This window comes from Diachasmimorpha longicaudata, chromosome 4, assembly GCF_034640455.1.
Source record: "Diachasmimorpha longicaudata isolate KC_UGA_2023 chromosome 4, iyDiaLong2, whole genome shotgun sequence".
NCBI classification, from domain to species: Eukaryota; Metazoa; Arthropoda; class Insecta; order Hymenoptera; family Braconidae; genus Diachasmimorpha; species Diachasmimorpha longicaudata.
In genome coordinates this window covers 642,409-651,994 of record NC_087228.1, presented here as the reverse complement: position 1 = coordinate 651,994, position 9,586 = coordinate 642,409, and the positions used below count along the sequence as shown (strand labels likewise).

Sequence of the window (9,586 nt, the reverse complement as noted above, 5' to 3'; positions counted from 1 at the left end):
TAAAATTGGACTTATATTCGCTCTCGATCTCCTCGTTTTTCTTCGAGGTTCGGCGTCTTTCGGAATTGAATACGTCGAGGTAAGATGCTTATCGTTTTTTTTGTCGAGAGGAGAATGGTGAAGGGGTATTGAAAAGGGGGTTCAATCGGAGGTGAATATTATGGGCGTGGGAGAGGGGTTTATGGAACTGCGACGGTGAATTCGATGATTTATGGGACTACTCCGGTTCAATGCCAGAAATAATAAATAAATCTGGAGAGTGCTGAGGGGAATAGATATTACGGATTGTTTGATGAAGTTTTATTCTAGATGATGGATGATATTGAACGGGAAGGAATCGTTGGGCAAAGATGTCGATGGCTGAGGGTAATTAGCGTACAGCGTGGTTAACTCCTTCAGCCGTCTTATGGTGAACAGCAGAAGAGCTCGGAAATTTTTTTTTAATGATGGGAATCGAGATTGTGAGATTTCTAATGCTCTATTCTGATTCGAGATGAATATAGGAAACATGATAAGGTATTTGAGATGGATGTCACAGGTCCCTTCTCTTTTCTGTTTTTTTTGTGTTTATTTAAAGTGCGTAAATCTACATGATTGATTGACACTATCAGTTTGTTTCTTAAAATATCATGTACATTGTTTACACAGTTCGATTTCTTTTTCCTCCTTTTAAATATTAATCCTGCATTTTTGTGAGGATTCATGTAGTATTTCAAGGGCAGTTTTCTGTTGCTGTCCCAATTTTTCAAGAAGAAATGAGTTTCTCCTTGAAATTAAGATATTTCTTAACTTTTCAAAAAATCTGAAAATTTCAGTGACTGTTCCCGTCAAATGCTGCCAACTTTTTTTTTCATTATACACGTTTCAAAACTAAAATTGTCTTTTCGCATCTCTCATTCCAATTAATGCGGAATAGATTTTTACTTGTTGATTTTCTAGTATTCAGAATTTAATTCCAAAGAAGTCACGCATTTCATTTTTTTCCTTCGTTTTTCAAATTTACCTCTTTTCATTCTTCTACTTGAGCACATCTATATTCACTTTTAGAAAATTTGAAAGAAATCTACATAAACCTTCAGTTGCCTGACAACTTGCCAACATTTAGTCAAAAGTAGACAACCATTATGTGCTGACCAAACAAATCACTTTTATCCTTAAACCATTAATTTTTGATTCTCATCTCGTGATTCGCTCTATCATCCAATAAGTTATTATTATTTTCTTTACCATAATATTTTCAGAATTATTAAGTTGAACAATTCTATTTCTCGTTGAAAATTGAAAAATTCATCCACGGAAATATACATTCATGATAAATATGATATGTGTACTGATATTGTACTTAAATTATTATATAGCTATTACAGATTCAACAAATAACCTGAATGGGTATCCCGCACCGGATTTACAATTATTAACCACAATCACTGAGCCTCTTCGTGATGCGCAGGAAGCAGGTGTTCTCCACGAATATATTAACCGATTTTTCGGCAGGTGTTGCTTGAGTAATTGTTACATGAGCATTATCAATCTCCGCTATTATTCAATCCCCCAATTTCAATCGTTGTCATCTATCTCTCATCCCTGAATTCGATACTTCTTTCCGTCTAATTCATGAAACCGTCCCGGCGTCCTATTTTTCCCGAAAATTCTTTTGGCCCCTTAATGTAAGGTGCATTACAGCGAAGTCTCAATGAAATATCACCGACGTCACTCCCAAAACTTCAATCATTCGCGGTATCGACTTCATTTGATTGAGTATGACAATTGAAAATCAATAAGATATTTCCCGAAACACCGACAAATGGTAACCCTACCCGGGGACCAACTGATCCGCCCCAAAAAATCGAATATTCATCGGCCATCTTGCCGGTCCCCATCAGGAACAGGATCGAAGTATCGGCGCCACGAGTGACCGCATGATTCTTCAGCTTTTCGTTGCGCATCGCTGACCGAAGGGGTCCGCGGCGATTGGCTACTCCGGCGGGGGGGGATCCCGAGGGGCCTCTAGGCCCTTCGAGATCGGCACGTCCTACCACCGAGGGAATACACCTTTGACGTATTTCAAACAAGAACAAGTATGCGAAAGCGAATCAACCCACTCAAGCTACGGACGACGGACTCTATCAGATTGTAATTATGTGTATAGCTGAGACGAGGAGGAGAGCTTATTCGAACTTTCTACCGGGTGCACTAAAAAAAAAAAGATTCATCATTCACATGGAGCTGGAGTTAATTTCGATGGATTTTCGACTCGTTTCAGGTGATATAACTGTGGTAACGCTAATTCTGATTTCCGGTTTAACGGACGGAGTAAAATATTCACCAGAAATTATGGCACTCGCAGCTTGCTAATTGATTCCGAAATTGTTTGAGAAATTTTACGTAACAATATGGTACTTTTTAACAAACGGTTCGAAGAAAAATTATGGAATGTTGAGGAAGAGTTCAGTGAGAGTTCCGTAAAAATTACGACCACCGCTCTTAGCTCCGGAATTACAGGAAAGATACGTTATTTTTACTGAATCTTCCTCTCCGTGTGGGAGTTAGAAGTTGGATGGTTTTGCACAAATAGGTGTCAAGTGATTATTTACTCAATTGAAATCGAAGCGAACGAATTGATTCACGTTGAAAACTCGTTGTGGTTGGGCCAGTAGGTCAGCTTGAATCAAGTTTTTCCTGCTTGACTCATGTCTCTCATTTCTTTGTATTCAGTATTCTTAGATTGGGTTCTACGGGTGATTATAACCCTGATAGATCCAGCCCCAATCACCCTTTCCCAACTGATTCCCTTTCTTAGCCAAAACCTTAAAAAAAAATTCAACACAAAGATTGTTCTCAGACAGCACCCGGTACGTTTATGAAAGTACGTTCGAGACGGTACGTTAGCGACTGACATTGTGAGTGACGTACGATATGTTGGAAGGTATCGGGCAGTCTATAATATATAATAAAAATGCATCCGCACGCCTCGATGAGTTGATTGTCGGCTTGTCGAGATGCCAAAACGTCCAAACTCGTGCATTTCATATCGTGTTACGCGCGCCCCAGCTTTTTGTTTTGTTATACAAGTTATATAGATGAGCTGTACAGGCAGTTTTGCACAGGGTGGTCGAGGCCGAATCCGCCCTCGGCGCTCTCTTCCTTCATTTCCAGCCAATATATACCCGAAGATGCCCCGTAGTGGCCTGTGGAGGACTTGAGAATATTTTTAGTACCCATTTTACAAGGGATCAACGCAACCATATGTACTAAATTAACTTCAGTGAATAGAAATGTCTATCATATATTATAATCAGTCGGTGATTGCAAATCGCTTCGACCCCCGAGCGATACAGCAATGTGGGTTAGAGGAAAATCTGATTAGCTGCCAACACAAATGAATCATTCCCAATGCTTGAACCATCAACAAAATCTGGTACCGCAACATCAGTCAAGAGTTCAGAGAAAACGGTAGCCACCCCCTCGTCGACATTAATAAACAATGCTAATTAATGCAAAAATGGCAACTCTCGACTCTTTCAACTTGCAACAGTTGAGAAAAACTGATTGAAACCGATATTTCCCCAATTCTTATACAACTCTTGCATTTTTCTTAACTGCTGAAAATATTCAAGAATTCAACTCTTATTCTTATGATTATTCTGGTTCTAGACTTAAAGGGATAAATACTAATAATTTATCGATATTTAAATAACATAGTTTTGTGGGTTTTAAGACTTTTTGACAAACGGAACAATAACTTTAGATATTACAAAAGACTCTTAGAAATTAAGACAAAGATTTTCTGTTACGTGAATAAGTTCGTTGTTAACTGTAGAATTTAGCCTATATGTTTATTTTGTGTCTTTTATGGTTTTTCTAGCGATAATAATTTAGCGTGGAATGTTTAGTATTACTGAGTGATGGATTTATGGCTTGCAGGCCTTTTTTGGGGCTTTTGTGTGAGGTCCAGTGGAGACAGTGTGCGGACCGCTAAACAATGGATGATTTGTTTTAGTGCAGTGAAGAGGGGGAACTATGGATGAGAATGAGTGAAAATTTGTAAGAGTGGACACTCAGTTCGTTTTGGGTTTTCGAAGAGAACACTTATTTTAATCGTGGCATATTTTTACTTTCAATCAACATCTTTATACCAAGTTAATGTTTTATCATAATTATAGTTCTTTTTTGTAATAGACTTTTTCTCATTTATTTCTTGCCCACCTTACCGATCCTACAGTTTAGTACATGGTTATCACAGCTGTGTCATCTGACCGATTACAAAGAGTTTACGACTTTCGGATCCGTCGAAGTCCAATTCAGCTCTGATCCATACAGATTTAGGAATCTCTTAAATAACAAATTGATTGTTCATATTTCATCGCTTCGCTGGCAATGTACGTCCACATATTAAACGACAACGCAATTATACAAATCTTGGGCCCAACAACGGTTTGATGTAAAGATGAGATATTTGTCGCTATCACATTTTTTCCTACACCAAAATTGTTGGAGTAAAACTTTAGCTGAAAGCGAGTAAATTGAGCATTGAAAAAGTTATATTTTTTATTCCCGCATAGGAAATAACGGCACATGTGGGCACATGATGGCCCAGATGAGGAGGAATTTTGTTGATAGCTTCTGCATTGTAATGTCCTACCATTTAGAATGACAATTCAGAACTAGAAATCGCCATTTGACTCATAGTGAAGCATCGCATACCGCCGAGAAACTCGTCCGTCTGTCGTCACCACTAGCAATGCAGTTATATCTTCCTGTGGATTTACATACGAGTTTCGTATCGCATCGTTACCTGTCGCTGGATAGATAGAGATGAACGTTGGTTGTAAGAGAGGAAGGAGGAGCTAAGGCAGATGTCATATTCCCATTGTCTGTGTTGTCGTAGAGAAGAGGTAAGTACTCGACTGTACTAAGTGCTGTTTTATTTGTGTAAGAACAACCTACTCACCTCTACTCAATCTGTCTTTGTCTTCCCATTTCCAGAAGGTTTGCCGTGGAGCCCAGTGGTGCGCGTCTTAATGCCAACGGTGCACGCGCATGTGTGCGCTTGAAGTCGAAGGGGAGTATCTGCACCGAGTTAGGTTCATCCACTGGGTGATTTTCATTTTGTTTCTCATTGAGCGCATCATTACCAATGAAAATTCAATATCGTGGCAGATGGATGAAATCCTTTAATTCCAATCACCCATTAGCATCAGATATTTTTGCGGTCCTTTATAATAATTATTGAATTCTCAATAAATAACGGCCTGAACACAAATTTATTCTTATGATTAAACTAATATTTTATTTGAGAAACACTAGTTTTTCAACTACTGTTTTGTAAGCGAATTTCGCAGCTTAGATGACCTAGGTAGTTGAGGCTAAAGTGCCCAATTAAAAGTAAACTTAAAATTACAGAAGTTGTCAGTTCGATGCACCTCAGGATCTGCATGGGGAGGTTTTGGGACTTGCATCGAAGGGTCTAAGATGGTTGCGAATTTCCAGGACAAAGACGGATCGGAGCTAATTTCAATTAACCAATATAACAGGAACGTTGAGGAGGATTAGGGTAATGTGAAAATGTGAATGAAAATATTAGGGTATGACAATGATCTTAAGGTTGTCAGTACGTTGATATTAACAAGAATAAAGATAGTTTTTGAAATTCAAAGAAATTTCAAAAATCGTCAATTCGTAACTTCCTCTACGAAGGATTCAAAACACCTGATCTCTTCGTAAATCTCAATGATACTTATTTTAAAAAATCGATGTTACCCAGTGAACTGACACTTTTAGCCCTCCTAGCCCTAGATACTTTCGGTTAATGAATACATGCACTATCCCATTTCAAAGCTTATGAGATCAGCTTTCAAACGATTTTTGTTTCATTCCCGTATCTTCACCTCTAGTGGCGTTACGAGGTTTTAAACATCAAAATGAATGTGAAATGTCATGTTATACTGACGGGTTTTACGTACAAAGTTTTTTCAGTATCTGCAGTAATGATGCGCAATGCGTATGAAACATAATTCGAATACAATTTTGACTTTGTCTTGGTTCCTAATGATTTAAACATGCAAATGCCATGTTCTACAACGCTCGCGGATTTCTATTTAAAAAACAATCTTATATACATTATAAAATAAACTTCCTGTCGTAAATTGTCATTGAAAAAATGATTCATATATGGAGTCATTCTGCTTGGTATTGCTAAAGAGTGAAATTAATCGACGAACAATGAATTCAAATCCCAAAAAGTTTAAACCTGTGACGCGTAATTAAAAAAAAATCATTGCCATAAGTCCGCGCCCGGCCCCCTCTATCTATAGCCAAAAATAATAATAATGTTCGTATTTTTGGAAACCCATTGATCGTTTTGAACTCATCGGCGATCATGTTACTATATTATCTCTACAGAAAAGATAATTTAATTCTCAATTATCATACACATTATTAATGACAACCGTCGGCGACTTGTGTTTTGATTGAATGCTATCTACAGTTGTTTTGTGGACGTTTCAAGAGGATTTCTGACTGGGTAATGTCATCACTAGTTAACAAACGTCTACGTTATTGCGTTAGACAGCAAAGACCGTAGCATGTACAGAACTGGATGTCGGTCGTCTTCACTTTGATCTTTGGTCAGTGGTAAAACTTTTGTCTCGAATCTATTTCACATTTCGAGATGATCATTTCCAACAACAGCACAAAAATATTATTCACGAGCGTTGAAATGTCACTGACCTCAACGACTCACATTCAATGTTAAACCAGTAAAGTTGAAAATTAATGTACATTTGTTCACGAATGGCTCACCCAATGAAGCTCCAGGTATGGACAATAATTATTCCACCTGAACCAGTTGAATTGGACGAGGAAATGAGAGGAAGCGAAAGACTAGTCTCCTTGTGCGATACCCTAGGTTGATGTCCAAAGGTGCTTCTCACACTCAACACAGTCGCCTTAGTCTTAGCAAATTGTACAATAACAATCCCCAGTAGCTGTTGGGTGCTGCTTGTACTGTCACTCCTCCCCCCCCCGCCATCTTCTCCTTCTCCTCTCGCTCCTTTGGTGTTTCCTAGTGTTGTGTACATTAGCGAATGCTCTGAAGACAAGACAAACGGAATATTACACAAATACGCCATCCTCTGTTCCGCCTTACCCCCATTTCAAGATGGACCCCCCCTTCACGTCGCCTTGCGGCCCTTCCAGTATCGTCTTCTGGGTTTGCCTGCGTGCCATGCCCATTCCTCTGGATTCTACGCTACCCCCCGAGGCACAATCCCTCCCCCTTGTCTAAAGTGTATACGTATTTTCATCATGGAGTGCACCTCCAAGGGATTTGTCTCCGCACTGTGCACCCAGGAGTTTGGACTATTTTGGCAAACGGGTACAATCTTATTCCGATTGCTTAGCCTAATTCGTTACCGTTTGCCAGGAGAATGGTACGCCCTAACATCGCAGTACGCCCTGGCACTGTATCTCCAGTTGCATACGTGGACAACGTAATTTCGCGCCTCCCCATTCCTTTGGCTGAAGTTGTCATCATTCAGCGCTTTGTTCATCGACAGATGCGAATGCATTGTTTATTGTCTTGGTCCAGTTGTGGTTCTCTCTGTTCTCATGTATATGAAATGATGTTAGACTTGGATGAGTAGCGGACGGATTCGTACAGAATTGATGAAGATGATGTGAGGAAAATTTTGCAATATCACTTACAGTTTGGCCTACGGGTTAGGTTCCTGATTTTGGACATCGATGTTTGGCTGCTGCGAACACCAACGGTAATTTCCAAGTACCCTGATCGAGCATTCGATAGAGGAGTGAGAAGTACTAGTCGATATCTGTTGAATTGATTGGCTAAATATAGACCAGCAATCGATCATTGACTGATACTTGAGTAGCCATCGACTGCTTATCAACCAGCACCGATTCATTGGCCATCACCTAATCAACGATTAACGGTCAACCAATTATTCACCAAATCCTCAAGTCGATACCCAATCGACTAACTATCCAGTAGTTATCAAGGAATCCGCCAGAGCGTTTACACAGGTGAATTTCCTGAAAATTTGTTATATTACGTACCAATTACGCTATTTTTACGTTCCTTCCAAGGGAAGCGAACAGCACAATGCATCTTACGTATTTAAGTTAAATTTAAGTAAAAAGCACAATATAAAACATCGGAATAATGACTTCCATCGGTTAAGACCACCTCAGTAAATTTTCATTTGTTGAATGAACTAATTGAGGGTCTGTCAGGGTATCTTCTTAAATTGGCCTTCACCCTCAGAAGATGGTTAAGAAAACAGGAAAGAGGATCTCATCCTCATGTTGATCAGTTCGGAATCAGATTTCCTGAAACAATGAATGTTAGGGCGGCTTTCAAGATAAATAAATTGATCGGGATGGAGATAAATACACACTCCTGGATGGAATAAAGGGACGTGCCTGACAATGAGAGCCAGTGTCTCATATCCTTTCGTTGAGTCTTGAAAAGGGTTACGCCATCGTTGGTATCTGAAACGATCGGCCATTTGAATAATCCTGGTGGGATATTGTAGAATACCGAGGATCGCTCGTACGCACATTTAAATATTAGCCTCCTACGTATAGTACTTCGAGAAGAAGAGGGTTTTTTTCGCAGGTGCAGGGAGAATAAAGCCGAAGAAAGTTGGTGGGGAGATTTTGGCTGTTGGTTTCCTTTCAGTTATCTGGGTCACGAAGCGTTCGATGAGGCCCGAGACCCATTTATTTCTCAATTTAATGTCATCTGAATTCAAGAACCGCCCCTTGACCATTAAATTAATTGTTTACGATGTACTTACAAATATTTTATTGATATATGATTGAGCTGTGTCAATCAGTCGACGATGAATATATACTTTCAAATTTAATTAGTCGAAGTTACTCGACGAAAACTAGTAAAAAATCAAAGGGACTCCCACTTGACGCGGCCGGGGTCTAGATCGTGCGACCTCATATGGTAGAAAATTGATAATTGATAAATGATCAATATGATAAATGTTGCTCTGGATGTTTACCTGACTGTTAGTTACTACTGACAGGGTTCTTATAATAATGAATGAGTTTGAAGAATGAGGATTTTGAGTTGGTGTCACTTGAGAGTGAGAAGTTGGGGCTACAGGAGAGGGCGGGAGAAGGGCCAATGTGGGTGATTGGGAAAAAGTCCCAGATAAGGGGTTCGAGAGGAATAACGGAATAAAATCTAGGATCACTTTGTTAGGGTTTGCGCGATAAAAGGATTGGTTGGGATTCTGGGAAAGAGAACATGATAATAGGGGATGAGGGTTTCTGGAACAGACGGTGGAGAATCCATTTTGTCATATACTAACTACATATTTCCAATGGGGGGTATACAATATCTTTTCGAAAATATTCATTCAAGGTGGCACGAGGAAGAAACGTCTGACCCTTACCAACTACTCAAGTCGACTGACAAGTGCTCACAAAGACCAAATGATCAAATGTCGACAAAGAACCCTTAGTTCTTTCTCCCCATGGAGTCATTGTTTATGTTTATATTAGCGCTCTGGCCCTCTCTACGGCAATTCATGTTTGGACGTATAATCTTATA

The 9,586-nt window shown here is 39.4% G+C and overlaps 1 long non-coding RNA gene across 2 annotated transcripts; it reads left to right on the top strand.

Moving 5' to 3' along the window:
* Positions 1-3,773: 3,773 nt before the first annotated feature.
* On the top strand, positions 3,774-5,578 carry LOC135161286 (uncharacterized). 2 transcript variants are annotated; one of them, XR_010298757.1, is made up of 5 exons: positions 3,774-4,139; positions 4,223-4,441; positions 4,563-4,895; positions 4,987-5,097; positions 5,404-5,578. It is a non-coding gene; the product is annotated as an uncharacterized LOC135161286 (long non-coding RNA). The 2 variants fall into 2 exon arrangements; XR_010298756.1 differs by having other exon boundaries at positions 3,774-4,441.
* The last annotated feature ends 4,008 nt before the right edge of the window (positions 5,579-9,586 follow it).